The following is a 25,213-nucleotide window of genomic DNA, read 5'->3' on the forward strand; positions in this document are numbered from 1 at the left end:
GGCAACTTCAACTCAATGAGACACGTGGTGGTGAAGTTTGTCTAAGACGGCGTGACAACTTTCGAATCAATACAACTTGGGGGGGAGGGGCGCAGAATTATGTGCTTTGGCCTGGGGCGTAGAAATATGTAAATCCATCCCTGAGCCCAGTAAGTGATACATCACCGAAATCGGGGCCTTTTCCCCTACATCATGCTGCCCTCAGATGGAGTAGTAAAATATTGGTGACAGATTCCCTTAAAACATATTTTAGAAAGTGTCACTGGAAATCAGGAGACCAGGGTGAAACCCATGGTAATGCATCATGTTCGCTGTGGAGGCACCACAGGTTGGTTTTAGAACATTTGCCGCTATTCTATGATCACCTTATCAGGGTCCCTCCTAAATTTCTAAAGTATACACCTTTTTAAAGAATATGTGAAACTAATTTCCAGCATAACAATATATCCTGGATCCAAGGGGTAACGTTTCTCCTTGCGGAGATTGACATGCCAAGGTGAGGAGTTTTTAAAGCAGCAATGCTCCTCTGGGAAATATGCAAAGACTTCTCTGAAGAGACAAACTGATAACCAGAAACATATCTACGCTTTTCAAGACTCGATACATTTCTGTCATACATTTCTGTCATACATGTCGTAAACTGTATTTCCCTAGAAATAAGGACACGGCTTTAGTTTCGTTCTTTCGCACTTCACATATATTCTGGTTTTGCAGTCATCTGGTCAGACACATGATGCTTGAACTCTGACAAAAGCTGCCACTTTGTGGGCATCAAATCTGTCAACATTTGCTTTCATTTCCTTCTCCTGTCGTAAATGTGCCTCCAGTAGATGCTGAGGCAGGGCTTTCATTGTAGATGTCTCCGGCTGCTAAGTGCAGCTTCACAGTAAGTAAAAATAAGCACAAGCGGTATGTCTGGTGGATGAGAGTGTGATATAACATTGATTACCTATATATCTGTGCAGAGGAGGCCCTTGTGCAAAACAGTATATGGGCCATTTGCAGTCCAATACCTCATTGTAAGGGCTCGTGCACATGGCTGTATTTTCAGTCCGAGAACAACCCGAAGAAACATCGGATCACACTCGGACCAATGATTTACGGAGCACCAACATGTTATTATTATTATTAGTTATATAAGGAAATTATCACAGCAAGCTGGATTTGCATTCAATATTCGCATCTTACTCAGCCAATGAGTCCATACAAAAAATTGGTCTGCACTTGGATGACATCTGAGTGCAGTCCGATTATCATGAATTGACAGAATGGAGACGATGGAGACATTTTTTTCTGGATCTTCTCTTCATCTGAGAAAATTGGATCACACTGTTTGATGAGAGTGTGATTAGCGTAATCGGCCAGGCTAAGAGACAATACTGTTGTGTGACCCCGGCCTAATGCACTGTTCCATCTGCTTTGGAGTAGAAGTGTAGAAGTACTAATGAAATACTGATCAATAATACTGATGTGTGAATAAAGCCTTAGGCCAAGTTTAGAGAGAAGAATATGGACTACAATGCCCAGACTGACCGGGTCTCCTGAGCCAGACTTACAACCTTCTATATGCCATCTGAACCAGGCCTCAGGAATACTATACAATGCCTCCATGTCACACACTGCCTGTAACATATATAAGCCTATATTACACGGGTGTGCTCCTGGTCTATGATTTAATCAGCGATAACTTTTATTGCCAGGCCAGCCATCATCATATGCCGCGCAGCACGGAGGGCTTCTCCTTCTCTATGTATTCCGGTCAATTAAAGCTGCAGAATATAATGTAGGGAACTGATTACTCCAATCACTAGAGAATAGTCAACATCAATTACATATGAACTTCATTGCCTAGAATAACTTTATGGCACTCTTATCAGCGTGTAAACTGACAGAGCATGGTCACTGAGAGCCCAGCACAAAAGGCGAAACCAAAACGGATTTAAAGGGGTATTCCATCTCAGATGTTTGTGGCATGTCCAAACAATATGACATATGTCCGAGTAATGTGGAGCCGTGTGTGATTGAAAAGGTTGAAAGAAATGCACATCTCATCTGTAGAAAAGGAAATAAGAAATACCAACCATAACACCATGCTGTTAGAAACTAAAGTCAGCAGGATAGTTAGTAAATATGAGTGAAACAATTTACAGGACCTTGGTCAAACAGCCAAGTCTGTATCCAATGGCTGCCGGGTGGAAGACTTCCAGTCTGCCTGCTTCCTGCTGACATACCTGGCTTCTCTTTGGATTAGCTGGTCGGGTGCTCAGTTGTGAGGTCATCATGGTGCAGCAGTGATGTCACGCCGGGATTTCTACTCAAAAGAGGAGATGATAACGATGGAAGGTACAAAGTGGTTTGGAGAACCCTCTGACTGGTAGCCACAGAATACTGACGAGCATGCTTGACCCCTTGACCGGTAGCCATAGAATACTGACGGGCCTGCTTGACCCCTTGACCGGTAGCCATAGAATACTGACGAGCCTGCTTGACCCCTTGACCGGTAGCCATAGAATACTGACGGGCCTGCTTGACCCCTTGACCGGTAGCCACAGAATGCTGACGAGCCTGCTTGACCCCCTGACCGGTAGCCGTAGAATACTGACGAGCCTGCTTGACCCCTTGACCGGTAGCCATAGAATACTGATGGGCCTGCTTGACCCCTTGACCGGTAGCCATAGAATACTGACGAGCCTGCTTGACCCCCTGACCAGTAGCCATAGAATACTGATGTGCCTGCTTGACCCCCTCACCGGTAGCCATAGAATACTGATGAGCCTGCTTGACCCCCTGACCAGTAGCAATAGAATTCTGACGAGCCTGCTTGACCCCCTGACTGGTAGCCATAGAATACTGATGAGCCTGCTTGACCCCCTGACCGGTAGCGATAGAATACTGACGAGCCTGCTTGACCCCCTGACCGGTAGCCATAGAATACTGACGAGCCTGCTTGACCCCCTGACCGGTAGCCATAGAATTCTGACGAGCCTGCTTGACCCCCTGACCAGTAGCAATAGAATTCTGACGAGCCTGCTTGACCCCCTGACTGGTAGCCATAGAATACTGATGAGCCTGCTTGACCCCCTGACCGGTAGCCATAGAATACTGACGAGCCTGCTTGACCCCCTGACCGGTAGCCATAGAATTCTGACGAGCCTGCTTGACCCCCTGACTGGTAGCCATAGAATACTGACGAGCCTGCTTGACCCCCTGACCGGTAGCCATAGAATACTGACGAGCCTGCTTGACCCCCTGACCAGTAGCAATAGAATTCTGACGAGCCTGCTTGACCCCCTGACTGGTAGCCATAGAATACTGATGAGCCTGCTTGACCCCCTGACCGGTAGCCATAGAATACTGACGAGCCTGCTTGACCCCCTGACCGGTAGCCATAGAATACTGACGAGCCTGCTTGACCCCCTGACCAGTAGCAATAGAATTCTGACGAGCCTGCTTGACCCCCTGACTGGTAGCCATAGAATACTGATGAGCCTGCTTGACCCCCTGACCGGTTGCCATAGAATACTGACGAGCCTGCTTGACCCCCTGACCGGTAGCCATAGAATTCTGACGAGCCTGCTTGACCCCCTGACCGGTAGCCATAGAATACTGATGAGCCTGCTTGACCCCCTGACCGGTAGCCATAGAATACTGACGAGCCTGCTTGACCCCCTGACTGGTAGCCATAGAATACTGATGAGCCTGCTTGACCCCCTGACCAGTAGCAATAGAATTCTGACGAGCCTGCTTGACCCCCTGACTGGTAGCCATAGAATACTGATGAGCCTGCTTGACCCCCTGACCGGTAGCCATAGAATACTGACGAGCCTGCTTGACCCCCTGACCGGTAGCCATAGAATTCTGACGAGCCTGCTTGACCCCCTGACTGGTAGCCATAGAATACTGACGAGCCTGCTTGACCCCCTGACCGGTAGCCATAGAATACTGACGAGCCTGCTTGACCCCCTGACCAGTAGCAATAGAATTCTGACGAGCCTGCTTGACCCCCTGACTGGTAGCCATAGAATACTGATGAGCCTGCTTGACCCCCTGACCGGTAGCCATAGAATACTGACGAGCCTGCTTGACCCCCTGACCGGTAGCCATAGAATACTGACGAGCCTGCTTGACCCCCTGACCAGTAGCAATAGAATTCTGACGAGCCTGCTTGACCCCCTGACTGGTAGCCATAGAATACTGATGAGCCTGCTTGACCCCCTGACCGGTTGCCATAGAATACTGACGAGCCTGCTTGACCCCCTGACCGGTAGCCATAGAATTCTGACGAGCCTGCTTGACCCCCTGACCGGTAGCCATAGAATACTGATGAGCCTGCTTGACCCCCTGACCGGTAGCCATAGAATACTGACGAGCCTGCTTGACCCCCTGACTGGTAGCCATAGAATACTGATGAGCCTGCTTGACCCCCTGACCGGTAGCCATAGAATACTGACGAGCCTGCTTGACCAGGGTCTTATCAATTAATTGGCTCCTCTCTAGTAGTTAGTGAAGACTGTATTCCCTAATGAACACAATGTTACTAAATAATGGCTGGCCTTTCCTGGCAATGTTTCTTCTCTGAGAGAGTTAATAATAATCATTTTAATTTCCATAGCGCCAATGCAGCGCCCCCACTGCCGCAGGGCCAAGGGGTACCCGGTACCGGGCCTCGGAGTCTCTGCTCTTGGGTTGTCACGGTGGCTAGGCCCCGGTCCGTGACCCTGCCGAGGGGCGCACAGTGAAAGATAGTTAGTGGTGAATGGTGGTGGTGGTGCGGTGCGGTAAATAACGAGGACACCAGGTTGCAGTCTCTTTACCTCTTTACTGAAGGTCTCTGGGTCCTCAGTCCGCAATACGGTTCACCAGGCTGCGCAAGTCCGGCCGGTCCAATGGCACCTCCAGAGTTCTCTTTGCAGGTGGAAATCTGTGCCTACCTGCTAGCGCTATGTGTTGTGGTCCTTCCCTGCTGTGCTTACGGAAAGTCCCCACAACTGTTGTGTCTGTTTCTTAAGTTCCCTCACAACTCGATTAGATGATGTTCTGCTAATCTTCCGTCCCTCCCTGATGTTACGGTTAGGACAGCACCCGTATGACGGGTAGGCTCGGAGCTCTTCCGGGACCCTAGAGTCGCCCCTCTCCACAAGTTGCCCCCCAAGACTGCATAGGTGATTTAGGTGAGACAGCCCGCCTGTGACTGACTGTCCTGCCGTTGGTTTGAAGTATTGCCTGGAGCTAGATATATGAATACTTCCTCGGCGTTCCGGTCGCCGGTTGTGCGCCTCAGTAGGATGTTGCCTCGGTCTTACAGCACGACTCCTACTGGTATTCTCCTTCTTGCTTTGATCTTGTTTCTCACTCAGCACAATATATCTTGCTTCTGTTCCTTTCTTAGGGCACCGCCGCTATGCTGAGCAGGCACGGTCCCGTGACGTTCCTTCCTGTAGCCAGGCCTCTGTCAGGGTCCCAAACCTGACAGGGACCCTACTGAATCTTCCCCCACAACACCCTCTGCCACCAGGTGTTGTCTGGTCCAACCCAGTCAGCTTTCTTCCTAACTTCCTGCCTGACCCCCAGTTTTACCCACAGTGGTGAGGAGTGGCCTAATAAATAGCACCCTTAGCTCCCCCTGGAGGCCCGACTGTGAAATGTATTGGTGTATGTGATACCTGGTCAGATGAACTCCTTCAGTGCCATCAGACGTACCATAGCCCCCCTTAGCGGCGGAGCCACAGTACTGCAACGACCAGGACTCTGGGGCGCTGCACTCCCCCCCGGTTAAATCCAGTACTCCGGGACTGGGAAGAAAACAACAATACATGTCAGCAAAAAGACATACAATTTTGTGAGTGCAATAACAATAAGCATACTTGAACAGAGCTTCCCTTTATGGGAGGTGAGGATACTTGAACGTTACAAACATGGTTAAATACTTTTAAATAACTTTTCTTACCCAACCGGGTATTCTACTAAGTGCAAAATTTTTAACATTAATTCAACATTGCCTTTAAGGATGTACACTCTAAATCCACTAAAGACCTTCTTATAACACATTATAAGGCTTGAGCAACTGCGCTACATTCTCCTACTTTACATCTGCAGGACCGCCTGTCCTAACGGCGCCAGACCTACTGCCTCTCCTTTCTATCACAGGACCGCTCCTTTCAGCCCGAGCCTTCTGTCCTTCCACTACTATACACAGTATAGAACATGTTTTTCTCTCGGTTTGAGATCACTGAGCCATCTCTATATGGCTCCTAAGAGGACTCGCCACTAACCCCTACGGGTTCACTTCCTGTCCTCATCCTTCCATTAACATTATTGAACATTTCTGACAATCAACTAGTTGGGTACATATAACTTTTACACGATAGCATCATCATCATTTTCTTTTTGTCAAGACATTATTGCCATCTATCTATCTTAAAGCAATACCATTCTTTAAGTGCAACAAGTGAACATCCCCTTTAAGAGGGGATCCAGTCTGTATGAGGTAGCACATCTTCTCAAGCTACTAGTTCGTACTCAGCAAAGGCTCCGGTATGGTATCTTCGCAAAGAGTCCTTCTTTCAAGTAAAACCAGTAGGGAGCACCTTTAAGAAGGTGCAAACTATTTACAAGCAGTTTGTATCATGCACTGTTCATGATTCCAGCAGTTTTTGAGAACTTGTGCAAAAATTAGAAAACAAACCAAAAAGCAGAAACAATAGGGATCCCGGGTCAACAAAGGGATCCCTTTAAGAGTTAACCCTAGATGGGTTTAGCAGCAACACGGTGAAAACAGTTAACTTATTTACAGTCATTAAAACGTATTCACTACTCAGTTTCTGGCAGCCCCCACCGAGGCTTTACCTGGCAGGTGGCTTTCTGCGGCCCGGATAGGCTGAACTCCAAGTCCACTCCCGCGGCCAGGTGTACCCCGTGGGTTCGGGTCTCCTGCACGACCAGGTCATGCGCTGCAATGAGGGTCTGGGTGGGTCGATGGATGATGCTGGCAGCGGCGGCGGCGGCAGCAGCGGCTTCAGCGGCGAGCTCCTCCCCCTCGGTTCGGGATACCGCCAGAACGGCGGTGCAGCGCTGCATATCCCGGGCCCACCAGCTGCTCCCCTTTAGGTGCCGGCGATATGTGACCACATCCCCCGGCTCCAGGAAGGACTTGGCGCCGTCTCCGCTCAGGCAGGGCTCCACTTCATCCCGGGTGATGCGGACTCTCAGGGCTGTCCCGATCTCCTGCACGAAGCCCTTTCCTGTCTGAGGCAGGTAAACAATCACGACGCCCCACTTCGGCAGGGAGCCCTCTAGCAGCTCACCACGCGCCTCCCGCTCCACTTCCCGCTGGAACTCTGCAATCAGGTGATTCCTGTACTCTCCCCAAGGGAAGGGCCCCATGTCTGGCCCCCCCGGTTCTTTGGGAGCAGGCGACAGGAATGCTGGAGCGCCAGTGGCCGCAGCGGCGGCCGGGCCTGGTGCAGAGGTGAGGCGATCTCCCTGGGGGTCGCGGCACTCAGTACCCCTACCTGGGGTGACTCCTCCAGCGTCACTCCTTTCCCCTGGGGGAGGCACATGGGCTGGGGACTGCACAGGCAAAGGGTGCCCCATCGACAGCTCCCACGGATCCAGATCCTCCAGCGGGGGCATATCCGAATAATCCTCCGGTGACGGGGGTCGATGCGGGGCCATCCTTTTCTGCAGGCCTTCTCCAGTCTCCAGTCCCACCTCATCTGAGTCATAGTTTCGTTTCTTCGGTCTCCGCCCACCATAGAAGATCAGGAGGCGGATTTCCCCTGTTGACGGGCCCGCCCTCAGGATGCAACAATATTTAGACTGGGCGGCCATTGTCCTTCGCGCTCTTCAGCTGGTCTACGCCTACTCCACGCCCCTCTTCTCTTCCTGCGCTCTCCTCAGCGCTTGTAATGGCGGCGGATTTTGGCGGTAAATGGCAACACACAGTCTTTGCAATAAAGTACAGTCCAAGCACAGTAAATCACAGTTCCAAGGCACACATGACCTGATTCTTCAGGCTTAAGTAGATCCTGTTCGTGACGCCAAAAACTGCAGCGCCCCCACTGCTGCAGGGCCGAGGGGTACCCGGTACCGGGCCTCGGAGTCTCTGCTCTGGGGTTGTCACGGTGGCTAGGCCCCGGTCCGTGACCCTGCCGAGGGGCGCACAGTGAAAGATAGTTAGTGGTGAATGGTGGTGGTGGTGCGGTGCGGTAAATAACGAGGACACCAGGTTGCAGTCTCTTTACCTCTTTACTGAAGGTCTCTGGGTCCTCAGTCCGGAATACGGTTCACCAGGCTGCGCAAGTCCGGCCAGTCCAATGGCACCTCCAGAGTTCTCTTTGCAGGTGGAAATCTGTGCCTACCTGCTAGCGCTATGTGTTGTGGTCCTTCCCTGCTGTGCTTACGGAAAGTCCCCACAACTGTTGTGTCTGTTTCTTAAGTTCCCTCACAACTCGATTAGATGATGTTCTGCTAATCTTCCATTCCTCCCTGATGTTACGGTTAGGACGGCACCTGTATGACGGGTAGGCTCGGAGCTCTTCCGGGACCCTAGAGTCGCCCCTCTCCACAAGTTGCCCCCCAAGACTGCATAGGTGATTTAGGTGAGACAGCCCGCCTGTGACTGACTGTCCTGCCGTTGGTTTGAAGTATTGCCTGGAGCTAGATATATGAATACTTCCTCGGCGTTCCGGCCGCCGGTTGTGCGCCTCAGTAGGATGTTGCCTCGGTCTTACAGCACGACTCCTACTGGTATTCTCCTTCTTGCTTTGATCTCGTTTCTCACTCAGCACAATATATCTCGCTTCTGTTCCTTTCTTAGGGCACCGCCACTATGCTGAGCAGGCACGGTCCCGTGACGTTCCTTCCTGTAGCCAGGCCACTGTCAGGGTCCCAAACCTGACAGGGACCCTACCGAATCTTCCCCCACAACACCCTCTGCCACCAGGTGTTGTCTGGTCCAACCCAGTCAGCTTTCTTCCTAACTTCCTGCCTGACCCCCAGTTTTACCCACAGTGGTGAGGAGTGGCCTAATAAATAGCACCCTTAGCTCCCCCTGGAGGCCGGACTGTGAAATGTATTGGTGTATGTGATACCTGGTCAGATGAACTCCTTCAGTGCCATCAGACGTACCATAGCCCCCCTTAGCGGCGGAGCCACAGTACTGCAACGACCAGGACTCTGGGGCGCTGCACCAACATATTCCGCAAAACTTTACAACTTCAGAGGCGGCTTGTACAGACGTTAGACATTACAGCATAACACATAACTCAGATACCAAAAGGAGTGAGGGCCCTGCTCACAAGTTTACACTCTATGAGCATTAAAGCAGTATTCAGTCTCAAACATCCTATCTCGATATGTAGTAGGTGTAAAAATCATAATAAAAAAATTAGCAAATACCTAAGATTAAAAATGTAGTATAGTTCTTCTAATTCACCATGTTACATACCCCATGTGCAGGGCATTGCTGTAGTTTAGGTATCCATGGTTACAACCACTAAACAGCTGACTAACTATCACTCTATGAGTGGCCATAACCATGGATACTAAGCTACTGCAATGCCCTGCACATGGGGTAAGCGACATTGTGAATGAGGAGAACTATACTACTTTTCTAATTGGAGGTACTTGCTATTATTATTACTATTATTACTACATCTACTACATATCTGGGATAGGATCTTGGAGATAGCAATACCCATCAGTCTGTACTTATACAGTTCCACATTACACATCGTGTACACTACGTCTGATCAGGCATGGAAGTGAGTGGCATCGGATAGCCCCTTCAAATAAGTCCGCTGTTGTTACATAATTTGACAGCCACAGCATGTTCTCCCCAAAACAACACAAAAAAAGTTTTGTATCATGTAACTATTTTGCAAAGTAGCAAAAAAAAATGTATGAGAAAGGCATGTGGGCCTCTCCGACCTTTCCCGGTGCCTGCGCACTGCAGTACTTTGCCCTCAACAGGGCAGACAAAGTACGCCTGCGCAGGAGCCGCAGCGTGAAGACCAGAAGAGGACATCATCTGATGAAGATGGGAGGCGCCGGACCCGGACCGCAGCGGGACCGCCCCTGGGTGAGTATAATCTAACCTCTTTTTCTCATCTTTCAGGTTACATCGGGGGCTTATCTACAGCATTACAGAATGCTGTAGATAAGCCCCTGATGCCGGTGGGCTTACCTCACCCCCTATTTTGGGGGTGACAGGTTCCCTTTAAGCCTCTCACCTAACCAACTCAGATCTCATAATCTGAACTGAGGAGAGGCAACATCCTGAGACACTTTGTCTGCAAATTGAGATTCTGATTTGGCGTTTATCCTAAGTCATGTGGCAGGGCTCATTAAAGCGAAATTATTGGCTTTTTTGATTGCTACTTTCAATAGGTGGCACTAGAGTTCAAGTCCTCTTCCTCTTTGAAGAGTCAATTTGCATATTTAATTTCCCAAGAGGAGCATGCATGGCATATAAGTCTCCTCACTCTGACATGCCAGGCATGTCACAAGGGCCATATTTGCCACTTGGCAATTGAGGGCATGTGCCTAGGGCGCCAGGCAACGGGGGGCAGCACCTGAGCAAGTTTTTTTTGTTTTTTTTTAAGTCCGGTGTCGACCGCCCACCCAGGCGCGATCATGTGTTTAGTGCGCACCCTCTGCCTGAACAGTCGCTGCAGAGACCCCAAAGACACAGTGGTGTGTGGCGGTGGAATGGAGACAGGTGAATATCGCAAGTGCCGGGGGCCTAAGCCAGTGGCGACTCCGGCACTTGGCCCCCATAGCGCGCCGGTGTCCACCCATGCTCAGGACGCTGACACCTGGCCAGGTGAGTATGCCATTTTTTTTTTATCACAGCAACATATGGGGCATAATATTCTATGGAGCATCTTAAGGGGCCATCAACCTTTATGGAGCAGCATATGGGGCATATTATTCTATGAAGCATCTTATAGGGCCATCAACCTTTATGGACCAATATATGGGGCATATTATTCTATGGAGCATCTTATAGGTCCATCAACCTTTATGGACCAATACATGGGGCATATTATTCTATGGAGCATCTTATGGGGCCATTATTAACCTTTGTGCAGCATCATATGGGGCATATTATTCTACGGAGCATCTTATGGGGCCATCAACCTTTATGGAGCAGCAAATGGGGCATATTATGCTATGGAGCAATGCAAAAAAAGTTCAGGAATGAACGGCACCAGGCGATGTTGCGACAGCCGGTTTAGTAATAAGCATAGGATTCTTGTTAGGACTCTTGCAGCACGTCTGTTACCAGCAGTGCACGGGAGGTGCTCAACAAAAGATCATGACAAAGTACCCAAAAATAAATAGACATGGCACTCACCCGGAATCTGCTGTAATTCAATGTCCTTTATTCATCTTTACAACGATATGGACATAACTTGGAGAGGCAGCTGGTGTAGGAAAGGGTGCGGGGAGTAAGAGGAGGACGACGACCGTTTCGCGCCGGTGCGCTTCCACGGGTCCAGGGTACTATGCTATGGAGTGTCTAATGGGGCCATCATTATCCTTTTATGCAGCATTATATGAGGCATATTTTAATATGGAGCATCTTATGGGGCCTGCTGTGAATTCTGTTGTGGGTTCTGCTCTTAGGCTCCCTCCGGTGGTTATAAGTGGTAGTGCTGCTGTTTGTCCTTCACAACAGTCATCAGCTGCTTCCACTTTGGACGGAGCTATTTAGTCTGGCTCCTTCCTTTAGTGAGTGCCAGTTGTCCATTGTTTTCTAGGGATCCACATCTCTGCTTGGTTTCTCCTTCTGGATTGTCCAAATCATCAAAGATAAGTCCTGGCTCTGTTTTTGCAGTCCACATGCAGTGGACTTAATAGTTCTGTGAATTGCTATGTTTTTTCTTGTCCAGCTTTGTCTGTGTTAAGATTTACTCAGCCAAGTTGGAAGCTCTGGAGTCACAGAGTTACCCTCCATGCCTTTAGTTAGGTGTGGAGATTTTTGTATTCTCTGTGGTGGATTTTGTAGTATTTTTTATACTGACCGCACAGTCCTCTTTCCTGTCTTTTCTTTCTAGGTAGCGTGGCCTCCTTTGCTAAATTCTGTTTTCAGTCTGCGTTTGTAATTTTCCTCTCCTCTCACAGTCAATATTTGTGGGGGGCTGCCTTTCCTTTGGGAATTTTCTCTGAGGCAAGATAGTATTCCTGTTTCTTTCTTTAGGTGTAATTAGTCCTCCGGCCGTGACGAGGTGTCTAGGGAGTGACAGGAACATCCCACGGCTACTTCTAGTTGATGTGTTAAGTTCAGGGTCTGCGGTCAGTATAGAGGCCACCTACTCCAGAGCTCGTCCATGCTGCTCCTAGGCCACCAGTTCATAACAGGGGCCATTATTAACCTTTGAGCAGCATTATATGGGGCATCTTTTGTATGGAGCATCTTATGGGGCTCCTGATTCAATATGGATATTCAAAAACATTTAACCTACTGATGTCTCAATTAATTTTACTTTTATTGGTATCTATTTTTATTTTTGAAATTTACCAGTAGCTGCTGCATTTCCCACCCTAGGCTTATACTCGAGTCAAATCACATATGTCCTTGGGAAGGGGGGCGCCAAACTGAATTCTTGCCCTGGGTGCCAGAAACCCTAGATACACCTCTGCCGGTATGCTACTGTGAGCGGTGATTACCAGGTCCGGTGGAGGGATGTCTGTGCACAGTGCAGCACAGGCAGTGAGGCAGGGACTGAGGGTGTGCACAGAGAGACAATGGAGACCCGGAGACTGTCCCGTCCCAGTCTACGCCGTAGCCTGAAGCCTCATTATCATAGGAATATGTCAGGTAATGAATTGTTTTTCTAAAGTTTTATAGTGTAGTTTTAGGTCAGGGAGGCATGGTTAGGGACGAGCTAGAAAGGTGCAGGGACAGGTAGTGATGGCTACTTGCAGACATGTGCGGCACTTGCGGTTTTGCACTTGCGGTGAGACAAAAAAAACACTGCCAGCAGCGTTTTTTTTCCATTGCTGCAAGTACTGCATGAATGAGGCAGAATGCAGTGTTGCCGTAAGTGATCCGTTATGCGGCAGATGCAGAAAAACTGCCGGATCTGCTGCAAATGGCTCACATCAGCGATTTTTGCCAAAGTCACTGCCGATAGTGTCATACTCACCAATGTCATACGTTTTTCTACCATAAAACTCCTATGTTTCTCCTTTGTTAGTATATTGTAATGGAGTGGTATACAGGTAGCTAGGTGATGGCACTTGGCTTACTGATTAATATGAGTCTGGGCATTTTTGTATTCACCAGTGGGGAGGCAGCACTAAAAGTGCCTAGGGCAGCAGAAACTCTAAGTACGGCCCTGCATGTCACTCTCCACAAGGAGAAACCTTTACCCATTAGATCATTATAATTAATTAATCATATGTATTTCTCAAATTTAAGTTCAAAATGTGCTGAGCTGATTGTACATAGTCGGCATAGACATAGATGTAAAAGATAACATGGAGGGTACATGCATGCAGTCTCATTTTTATAGGAGTTTTCTATGAATTAACTCTTTTTCGTCCAAAGGCTCCTACTGGGTGAAAATAGCACAATGAGCATTACTTACCCTCCCCTGTTGCGATGTCCCTGAGCCCAGTTACATCTATTTTCTTTGATCAAATTTACCCTCAAAACTTTCCCTTGCTTTGCACATTACAATGAACCTGGGAGTACCTGGGAAGACAAAACCTGTGCCTCCCCTGCATAAACATATGTAAATGCGAGAGATAGGTGACACTGATCCTTATTGTCAGTGTCCTACATATTGAAAAGGGGAAGGGACGACACAACTCATGTGATACTGGTAAATTAGTGACATTATTAATTATGATATATTGGATTTCCCCAAATGAAGAAACAAAGCATTTACAATCACTGGCATGGTGCGCAGATTAAGAGCGGTGTCTGGTAGGATTTCTGAAACTGGCGTAATCCTAATGTAATCAATTTCAGTTCCCTATCAGGGTGAGGCGACAACGTAAATTCAAAAGAACTATAGTGGGACGTGGACATATGTATCATTAACAGCCACATACAGATGTAGACACTTTCCTCCCAATGGTCTCATTGCACACATCAGTGGTGGGAAGGGGGTTACACTATTTCAGCATTTTGCAGGGTTTTGATGGGATCGTGGGATGCTGGACGGAGTCTTGATGTTAAAATGTGTCATACAAAGGGGAGTTCTATTAGATTATTAACTGGGACTGCATCACTTTAAGGCTGGGGTCACACAAACATATGAAAATCTTTTGTTTTTCATCCAGAAAACTCATACGTTTTTCATCTTTATTGTCATCCATTTGTCCGTATTTTATTTCCGTGGGACATCCGCATGCCGTTGATTATTATACATCAACATTTTAAAATGTGCATGATTAAATACAATTTCTGCAGTTAATAATTGCAAATTATCAGTAAAAATCATGTGCAATGCGGATTTTCCGCATGGAACCCAATCTCATTTTTTGCACACCCATAGACTTGAACAGACAAGTTTCAGCCGATACTCAGGAAAGATTACTGCACATTGTGATCTTTCTACACAGACACTGGGTCCATGTGAAAACCCTGCATCTGACCAGCTCCAATACATATTGGTCAGTGAGCTCTTTACAGCATAGGTCTGTATAATGGGCTTGTCTGAGGGAGCCCTGAAGGTGACCTGGCTCCTGAAAAGTCTCTTTTATCACATACTTGTATCCCCCGTAAGATAACAGAATGGAAGGATCTTTTATTAGCGATTTACATTGGATAATTCCTCCTGGAAATGTATGAATACATACAAATGGGTGTTACCAGTTGGGAGGTGTCGCTACACATTCAGACACTGTACAATCAGTGCTGAGACTCTATAGGGTGTAAGATTGCACTTACTGAGTGTATTGGGGACACTCGCTTGGCACGAGATTCAAGCACTTAGGCACGTTTTTTTACTTAAACAGTCCACATGGTTTATTATGGCATCATAAACCTGATTATGCACAGTTCATCATATACACTTCATAGAACACAATAGGCACCAACCGGTGACATTAACCCCTTCATGACCTTGGGATTTTACGTTTTTCCGTGTTCATTTTTCACTCCCCTCCTTCCCAGAGCCATAACTTTTTTATTTTTCCGTCAATTTGGCCATGTGAGGGCTTATTTTTTGCGGGACGAGTTGTACTTTTGAACGACATCATTGGTTTTACCATGTTATGTACTAGAAAAAAAATCCCAAGTGCGGTGAAATTGCAAAAAAAGTGCAATCCCACACTTGTTTTTTGCTTGGCTTTTTTGCTAGGTTCACTAAATGCTAAAACTGACCAGCCATTATGATTCTTCAGGTCAGTACGAGTTCATAGTGAAATATATTGTGGCACTGCTGTGTTGGTGCTCAAGATTGGTTTCCCACACCAGAGAGCATATAATGAATAAATAACTTGGCACTCAACTGATTGATAGTGATATAAAGCAATGAATATTTATTTCTTGGATCGCAGTCCAGTTTAAACGTTTCGGTCAAACATTAGACCTTCTTCAGTAAACCGACTGCTTGTGGACTATCATTGAATGTACTGTAGATTAGGTCCTATGATGAATTCAACCAGCGGCGGACACCGCGTTGATGTGCACTATTTGCCCCACTTATACCAGAGTGGACTTTACAAGCGTGCCCACCCCATGAGGACTCCCATAGAGCCCTAAATAATAGATTACACACCGCTACACCGGCGTGTTATGTCAGTGTACACAAGTTTCAGCTTGTTCTACGCCATTACGTTGGGCATCACCCTAGTTCCTGTAACTTCAGTGCATAAATCCTATTTTTTGCTCTCGTTCGAGCTACATACATTAGGTCTATTTGATATATCACAACCTAGTGTTTCACCATAAAATTCAGAACGCTAAACGTGTACGTTATCCTTTGACCGGTCCGTACTAAATTTTCATCATAGGACCTAATCTACATTCAATGATAGTCCACAAACAGTCGGTTTACTGAAGAAGGTCTAATGTTTGACCGAAACGTTTAAACTGGACTGTGATCCAAGAAATAAATATTCATTGCTTTTTATCACCATCAATCAGTTGAGTGTCAAGTTATTTATTCATTATAGTACGAGTTCATAGACACCTAACATGACTAGGTTATTTTTTATCTAAGTGGTGAAAAAAAAATTCCAAACTTGGCTAAAAAAAAAAAAATAGCACCATTTTCCAATACTCGTAGCGTCTCCATTTTTTCATGATCTGGGGTCGGTTGAGGGCTTATTTTTTGCGTGCCGAGCTGGCGTTTTTAATAGTATTTTGGTGCAGATACGTTCTTTTTATCGCCCGTTATTGCATTTTAATGCAATGTCGCGGCGACCAAAAAAACGTAATTCTGGAGTTTCAAATTTTTTTCTCGCTACGCCGTTTAGCGATTAGGTTAATGCTTTTTTTATTGATAGATCGGGCGATTCTGAACGCGGCGATACCAAATATGTGTAAGTTTGATTTTTTTTTCTATTGATTTATTTTGATTGGGGCGAAAGGGGGGTGATTTTAAACTTTTATATTTTTTTTATTTTTTTCAAATTTTTTTACTTTTTTTTTTTTAACTTTTGCCATGCTTCAATAGCCTCCATAGGAGGCTAGAAGCAGGCACCTCTCAATCGGCTCTGCTACATAGCAGCGATCTGATGGCGCTCACAGCTGCTGGGGATCAGTAACCATAGAGGTCTCAAGGACCTCTATGGTTACTATTCTGAAGCATCACCGACCTCCGATCATGTGACGGGGGTCGGCGATGCGATCATTTCCGGCCGCGCGGCCGGAAGCGGTAGTTAAATGCCGCTGTCTGCGTTTGACAGCGGCATTTAACTAGTTAATAGGCGTGGGCAGATCGCGATTCTGCCCGCGCCTATTGCGGGCACATGTCAGCTGTTCAAAACAGCTGACATGTCCCGGCTTTGATGCGGGCTCACCGCGGAGCCCTGCATCAAAGCAGGGGATCTGACCTCGGATGTACTGTCCCGTCCGAGGTCAGAAAGGGGTTAAGTTGCAGCTTTATCTTTAGACACTTCATATTCGGCTTCATCTCACGGACACTAAACATGCTGGACCTCTCACTTCGTCCAGTTACCATGGGTGTCCGTATACCGAACAGTTCATCAATGTCCCTAGTCATATAGCGCACATGACATTGGGTCGCGGTCTCTAAACACGCTGACCCTTATCTGACCAGACCCCCATACGCTGGGTTACCTTCTAGGAGCTCCCGCTCCATACGCTGACTCCAGTCTGTTCTCTCTCTCAGGGAAGCTGCCGAACTGTGATCACCGTCCCGGGCAATGCCTTGCTCAGCAGGCCACCTGACAGTCCAGATCCTCAGATGGGCTGTAGCTTCCGCAAATGCTGTGTCATCACTGACTCTGCACACGCGTCCTCCCTGTGCGCTATTCAGGACGTCCATCCCCATCTGGGACCATCCAACACACAGGCCCCCAGGTCCAAGGCCTCCCCCATGTGCTCTTCAGGAATCTAGTCCTACTCCCAGGACCTCCCAACACAGAGGCCCTCCAGGACCTGGCAGGCACACAGACCACTCATGTCCATCCGTCTTTTCACCATGTGACCCACCTGGTCACATTATATACTTGTAGCCACTCCCATAGGTGGGAGGTGTGTGTGGCTAGTTAAACCATTACAACTACAGATATGCCTCCATGCATATCCTGAGGAGGACATGCAGCGCCCCCTAGCTGTAACAGGGGTCACTGTATCACAAGGGATACACCTCTTTGACAAGAGGACAGGTGGCATCCAGTTATCAAACTATCTACTATATAATTGTCTAAGGGTCACTACCGTCTGTCCTGTCTGTAATGGTTATCCGTTCGCTGATTGGTCTCGCCAGCTGCCTGTCATGGCTGCCGCGACCAATCAGCGACGCGCACAGTCCGGAAGAAAATGGCCGCTCCTTACCCCCCGCACTCACTGCCCGGCGCCTGCATACACCGCTCCACTCACCGCTCACACAGGGTTAATGCCGGCGGTAACGGACCGCGTTATGCCGCGGGTAACGCACTCCGTTACCGCTGCTATTAACCCTGTGTGACCAAGTTTTTTACTATTGACGCAGCCTATGCAGCGCCAATAGTAAAAACATCTAATGTTAAAAATAATAAAAAAAAATAAAAAATGATTATATACTCACCTACGCCGCCTTTCCCGCTCCTCGCGATGCAATCACCACGTTCCGTTGGCACGGATGGTCTGGCAGAAGGACCTGCCGTGACGTCACGGTCATGTGACCGCGACGTCATCACAGGCCCTGCGCGCCTGCGCGAGCAGGACCTGCCGTAACGTCACGGTCATGTGACCGCGACGTCATCACAGGCCCTGCGCGCCTGGGCAAGCAGGACCTGCCATGACGTCACGGTCATTTGACCGCGACGTCATCACAGACCCTGCGCGCCTGCGCGAGCAGGCTGGGACCGGAAGCTGCCGCCTGTACCTCGCACAGGCGACAGAGCTACAAGTATGGTGAGTATGTTAGAACTACAAGGGGCCCTCAGATCGGAAGGTGAGTATGTTTATTTTTTATTTTTTAACCTGTGACATACATGGCTAGGCAATATACTATGTGGCTGGGCAATATACTACTTGGCTCTGTGCTGTATACTACATCGCTGTGCAATATACTGCGTGGCTCTGTGCTGTATGCTACGTCACTGGCCAATATACTACGTGGCTGGGCAACATACTACATGGCTGGGCAATATACTACATGGCTGGGCAATATACTACGTCGCTGGGCAATATACTACGTCACTTGGCAATATAATACATGGCTGGGCAATATACTACATCGCTGGGCAATATACTACGTGGCTGGGCAATATACTACGTGGCTGGGCAATATACTACGTCGCTGGGGAAATTTACTACGTCGCTGGGCAATATACTACATGGCTGGGCAATATACTACGTCGCTGGGCAATATACTACGTCACTGGGCAATATACTACGTGGCTGGGCAATATACTACATGGCTGGTGTTATGATTTTCCCAATGGCAGGGAAATCAAAAATAACAAACGGACTAGCTCTCGGGTGATGGAAACTAAAGTGACCGTGACCTGAACCTGACACAACACTGGAAGTAGCCGGGGAGTGTTTCCTACGATGCCCTAGACACCACGCGCCAGCCGGAGATCTAACTACCGATATCAGAGGAATATACAGGCCTGCCTTACCTCCAGAGATGAACCCCAAAAGGAGATAGCAGCCCCCACAAATATTGACGGTGAGTCAAGAGGAAAAGACATACGTAGGATGAACAGCAGATTTAGCACAGTGAGGTCCGCTTACTAGATAGCAGAAGTACAGGAAAGAGTTACTTCACGGTCAACTTCAAAACACTACTCAAAAACACCATCCTGAAATTACTTTAAAACTCCAGTGACAACTCATGCCACTGGAGTGGCAATTTCAGTCCACGAGAGCTTCCAGCTGCAGAGAGTCACATTGCAGATAGCTGGACAAAAAATAACATTAACTAGGAACAAAATTCAACTTAGCTGAACTGGAACTTGAGGCAGGAGAATGCAACAGAATGCTACTGATACATTGTTGGCCGGCATCGGACCAGCAGCCAAGCAGCCTTAAATAGGAAACTCCCCTAATGGGTGTCAACAGGTGATCAAGGATAGAAGAAGGCAAATAAGTGGCAATACCATAAAACACCACCGGGGGAGCCCACAAACAGAATTCACAACAGTACCCCCCCCCTTAAGGAGGGGGCACCGAACCCTCACCAGAACCACCAGGGCGATCTGGATGAGCACTATGGAATGCACGAACCAAATCAGGAGCATGAACATCAGATGCTGTCACCCAAGAATTATCCTCCTGACCATAGCCTTTCCACTTAACCAGATACTGAAGTTTCCGTCTGGAAACACGGGAGTCCAAGATCTTTTCTACCACATACTCCAACTCACCCTCAACCAGCACAGGAGCAGGAGGATCAGCAGACGGAACAACCGGCACCTCATACCTCCGCAATAATGACCGATGAAAAACATTATGAATAGTAAAAGATGCTGGGAGGTCCAAACGAAAGGACACAGGATTGAGAACCTCCAGAATCCTATAAGGGCCGATAAACCGAGGCTTAAACTTAGGAGACGAGACCTTCATAGGAACAAATCGAGAAGACAACCAAACCAGGTCCCCAACACAAAGACGAGGACCGACACGCCGATGACGATTAGTGAACTGTTGAGTCTTCTCCTGGGACAACTTCAGATTGTCCACAACCTGTCCCCAAATCTGATGCATTCTATCAACCACAGCATCTACTCCAGGACAATCCGAAGACTCCAATTGACCGGACGAAAAGCGAGGGTGAAACCCTGAATTACAAAAAAATGGAGAAACCAAAGTGGCAGAACTGGCCCGATTGTTAAGGGCAAACTCTGCCAATGGCAAAAAATCAAGCCAATCGTCCTGATCAGCGGACACAAAACACCTCAAGTAAGTCTCCAAGGTCTGATTAGTACGCTCAGTCTGGCCATTAGTCTGAGGATGGAATGCAGACGAAAACGACAAGTCGATGCCCATCCTGGCACAGAACGCCCGCCAAAATCTAGACACAAACTGAGTACCCCTGTCAGAAACTATATTCTCAGGAATACCATGCAAACGCACAACATTCTGAAAAAATAGAGGGACCAGCTCAGAGGAGGAGGGCAATTTGGGCAAAGGTACCAAGTGAACCATCTTGGAAAAACGGTCACACACCACCCAGATGACGGACATCCTACGAGAAACAGGAAGGTCAGAAATAAAGTCCATAGAGATGTGCGTCCAAGGCCTCTTAGGAATAGGCAAGGGCAACAACAACCCGCTGGCCCGGGAACAGCAGGGCTTAGCCCGAGCACAAACATCACAAGACTGCACAAAAATACGTACATCTCGAGACAAGGAAGGCCACCAGAAGGACCTAGACACCAGATCCCTGGTGCCAAAAATTCCAGGATGACCTGCCAACGCGGAAGAGTGAACCTCCGAAATAACTCTACTGGTCCAGTCATCAGGGACAAACAGTCTACCAGGCGGACAGCGATCAGGCCTATCCACCTGAAACTCCTGCAAAGAGCGCCGCAGGTCTGGGGAGACAGCTGACAATATCACCCCATCCTTCAGGATGCCAGTAGGTTCGGAATCACCAGGCGAGTCAGGCTCAAAACTCCTAGAGAGGGCATCCGCCCTCACATTCTTAGACCCAGGCAGATATGAGACCACAAAGTTAAATCGAGAGAAAAACAACGACCAGCGCGCCTGTCTAGGATTCAGACGCCTGGCTGACTCAAGATAAATTAAATTTTTGTGGTCAGTCAAGACCACCACCTGGTGTCTAGCACCCTCAAGCCAATGACGCCACTCCTCAAATGCCCACTTCATGGCCAAGAGCTCCCGATTTCCAACATCATAATTTCGCTCAGCGGGCGAAAACTTTCGAGAGAAAAACGCACATGGTCTCATCACTGAGCAGTCAGGACCTTTCTGCGACAAAACTGCACCTGCTCCGATCTCGGAAGCATCTACTTCAACCTGGAACGGGAGCGAAACATCAGGCTGGCGCAACACAGGAGCAGAAGAAAAGCGGCGCTTAAGCTCCCGAAAGGCCTCCACAGCCGCAGAGGACCAATTAGCAACATCAGCACCCTTCTTGGTCAAATCAGTCAAAGGTTTAGCAATGGCAGAAAAACCCGCTATGAATCGGCGATAGAAATTAGCAAATCCCAAGAATTTCTGAAGACTCTTTAGAGAAGTAGGTTGTATCCAATCACAAATAGCCTGAACCTTAACAGGGTCCATCTCCATAGATGAAGGGGAAAAAATATATCCCAGAAAGGAAATTCTCTGAACCCCAAAAATACACTTTGAGCCCTTCACAAATAGAGAATTAGCTCGTAAAACCTGAAAAACTCTCCTGACCTGTTGAACATGAGATTCCCAGTCCTCCGAAAAAATCAAAATATCATCCAAATACACAATCATAAATTTATCCAGATATTCACGGAAAATATCGTGCATAAAGGACTGAAAAACGGAAGGGGCATTCGCGAGACCGAAAGGCATTACCAAATACTCAAAATGGCCTTCAGGCGTATTGAATGCGGTCTTCCACTCATCCCCCTGCTTAATCCGCACCAAATTATACGCACCACGTAGATCGATCTTAGTGAACCACTTCGCCCCCTTTATGCGAGCAAAAAGATCAGTCAGTAAAGGTAACGGGTACTGGTATTTAACAGTAATCTTATTCAGAAGTCGATAGTCGATACAAGGTCTCAATGAACCATCCTTTTTACCCACAAAGAAAAACCCTGCCCCCAATGGAGACAAAGAGGGGCGAATATGACCCTTTTCCAAAGATTCTCTGATATACTCCCGCATAGCAGTATGTTCAGGTACAGACAAATTAAACAAGCGACCCTTAGGAAATTTACTACCGGGAATCAACTCAATAGCGCAGTCACACTCTCTGTGAGGGGGGAGAGAATCAGTTTTAGGCTCCTGAAAGACATCATAAAAATCTGACAGAAATGCTGGGATCTCAGAGGGAGTAGATGAAGAAATGGGAACCAAAGGTGCATCCCCATGAATCCCCCGACATCCCCAACTCAGCACAGACATTGATCTCCAGTCCAAGACTGGATTATGAATTTGTAACCATGGTAATCCAAGTACTAATACGTCATGTAGATTATATAACACAAGGAAACGAATAATCTCCTGATGGTCTGGGGAAAGATGCATAGTCACTTGTGTCCAATATTGTGGTTTATTGCTAGCCAAAGGTGTAGAATCAATACCCTTTAAGGGAATAGAAACCTCCAGAGGCTCTAAATCAAACCCACAACGCTTGGCCAAGGACCAATCCATGAGACTCAGAGCGGCGCCAGAATCCACATAAGCATCCACAGTAACAGATGATAAAGTACAAATCAATGTCACGGACAAAAGAAATTTAGACTGCAAGGTACCCATAGAAAAAGATTTATCAACCTTTTTATCAACCTTCTTTATGCGTTTAGAGCATGCTGATATAACATGAGCTGGATCTCCACAATAGAAGCACAACCCATTTTTGCGCCTGTAATTCTGTCGTTCGCCTCTAGACAATACACTATCGCATTGCATATGCTCTGGTACCTTTTCAGAGGTCACCGCCAAATGATGCACAGGTTTTTGCTCAGAAGATACCGCCATATGGTGCACAGGTTTTTGCTCAGAAGATACCGCCATATGGTGCACAGGTCTTTGCTCAAAAGATACCGCCATATGGTGCACAGATTTTTGCTCAGAAGATACCGCCATATGGTGCACAGATTTGCGCTCCCGTAAACGCCGATCAATCTGGATAGCCAATTTCATAGCATCATTCAGACCTGTAGGCACAGGGAACCCCACCATGACATCCTTCACGGCATCAGAGAGACCTTCTCTGAAATTAGCTGCTAGAGCGCACTCATTCCATTTAGTAAGTACCGACCATTTACGAAACGTCTGGCAGTATATCTCAGCTTCATCTTGCCTTTGGGAAAGAGCTATCAAGGCTTTCTCAGCCAAAATCTCTAAATTAGGTTCTTCATAAAGCAACCCCAAAGCCAGAAAAAACGCATCTACATTTAATAACGCAGGATCCCCTGGCGACAATGCAAATGCCCAACTTTGTGGGTCACCCCGCAATAGAGAAATAACAATTTTAACCTGTTGCGCAGGATCACCAGCAGAGTGAGATTTCAGAGACAAAAACAATTTACAATTCTCTCTGAAATTCAAAAAACGGGATCTGTCTCCGGTAAAAAATTCAGGCATAGGGATCTTAGGTTCAGACATTGGAGCACGTATAACAAAATCTTGTAAGTTCTGGACCTTTGAAGCCAGGTTATTCAGACCTGCAACCAAACTCTGTGGATCCATGATTCAAACAGGTGTAACCAAAGCCATTCAAAGATTAAGAGGAGAGGAAAAAAAAAAAAAAAAAGGCTGAACACTGCAGTTTAAGCAAGGAGTACAAATAAGCACTAAGGTGCACTTTCCAAACACAGAAGGAAAAAAAAACCTTTTCATATCCTTTCCTGCTTTAGTGCATAGTTTTAACACATGTGGGCCGGCCAAACTGTTATGATTTTCCCAATGGCAGGGAAATCAAAAATAACAAACGGACTAGCTCTCGGGTGATGGAAACTAAAGTGACCGTGACCTGAACCTGACACAACACTGGAAGTAGCCGGGGAGTGTTTCCTACGATGCTCTAGACACCACGCGCCAGCCGGAGATCTAACTACCCCTATCAGAGGAATATACAGGCCTGCCTTACCTCCAGAGATGAACCCCAAAAGGAGATAGCAGCCCCCACAAATATTGACGGTGAGTCAAGAGGAAAAGACATACGTAGGATGAACAGCAGATTTAGCACAGTGAGGTCCGCTTACTAGATAGCAGAAGTACAGGAAAGAGTTACTTCACGGTCAACTTCAAAACACTACTCAAAAACACCATCCTGAAATTACTTTAAAACTCCAGTGACAACTCATGCCACTGGAGTGGCAATTTCAGTCCACGAGAGCTTCCAGCTGCAGAGAGTCACATTGCAGATAGCTGGACAAAAAATAACATTAACTAGGAACAAAATTCAACTTAGCTGAACTGGAACTTGAGGCAGGAGAATGCAACAGAATGCTACTGATACATTGTTGGCCGGCATCGGACCAGCAGCCAAGCAGCCTTAAATAGGAAACTCCCCTAATGGGTGTCAACAGGTGATCAAGGATAGAAGAAGGCAAATAAGTGGCAATACCATAAAACACCACCGGGGGAGCCCACAAACAGAATTCACAACAGGCTGGGCAATATACTACGTCGCTGGGCAATATACTACATCACTGGGCAATATACTACGTGACTCTGTGCTGTATACTACGTCACTGGGCAATATACTACGTCACTGGGCAATATACTATGTCACTGGGCAATATTCTACGTCACTGGGCAATATACTACGTGGCTGGGCAATATACTACGTGGCTGGGCAATATACTATGTGGCTGGGCAATATACTACGTGGCTGGGCAATATACTACGTGGCTGGGCAATATACTACGTAGCTGGGCAATATACTACGTCACTGGG

General features: G+C 47.5%; 1 protein-coding gene across 1 annotated transcript in view; it reads right to left on the minus strand.

Annotated features, from left to right (window-relative positions):
• Window positions 1-25,213, minus strand: part of MED12L (mediator complex subunit 12L) — a 995,158-nt gene that overhangs the window by 620,500 nt on the left and 349,445 nt on the right. The gene's annotated exons all lie outside the window — the stretch shown is intronic.

Source organism: Ranitomeya variabilis, chromosome 2 (assembly GCF_051348905.1).
Source record: "Ranitomeya variabilis isolate aRanVar5 chromosome 2, aRanVar5.hap1, whole genome shotgun sequence".
Taxonomy (NCBI): Eukaryota; Metazoa; Chordata; class Amphibia; order Anura; family Dendrobatidae; genus Ranitomeya; species Ranitomeya variabilis.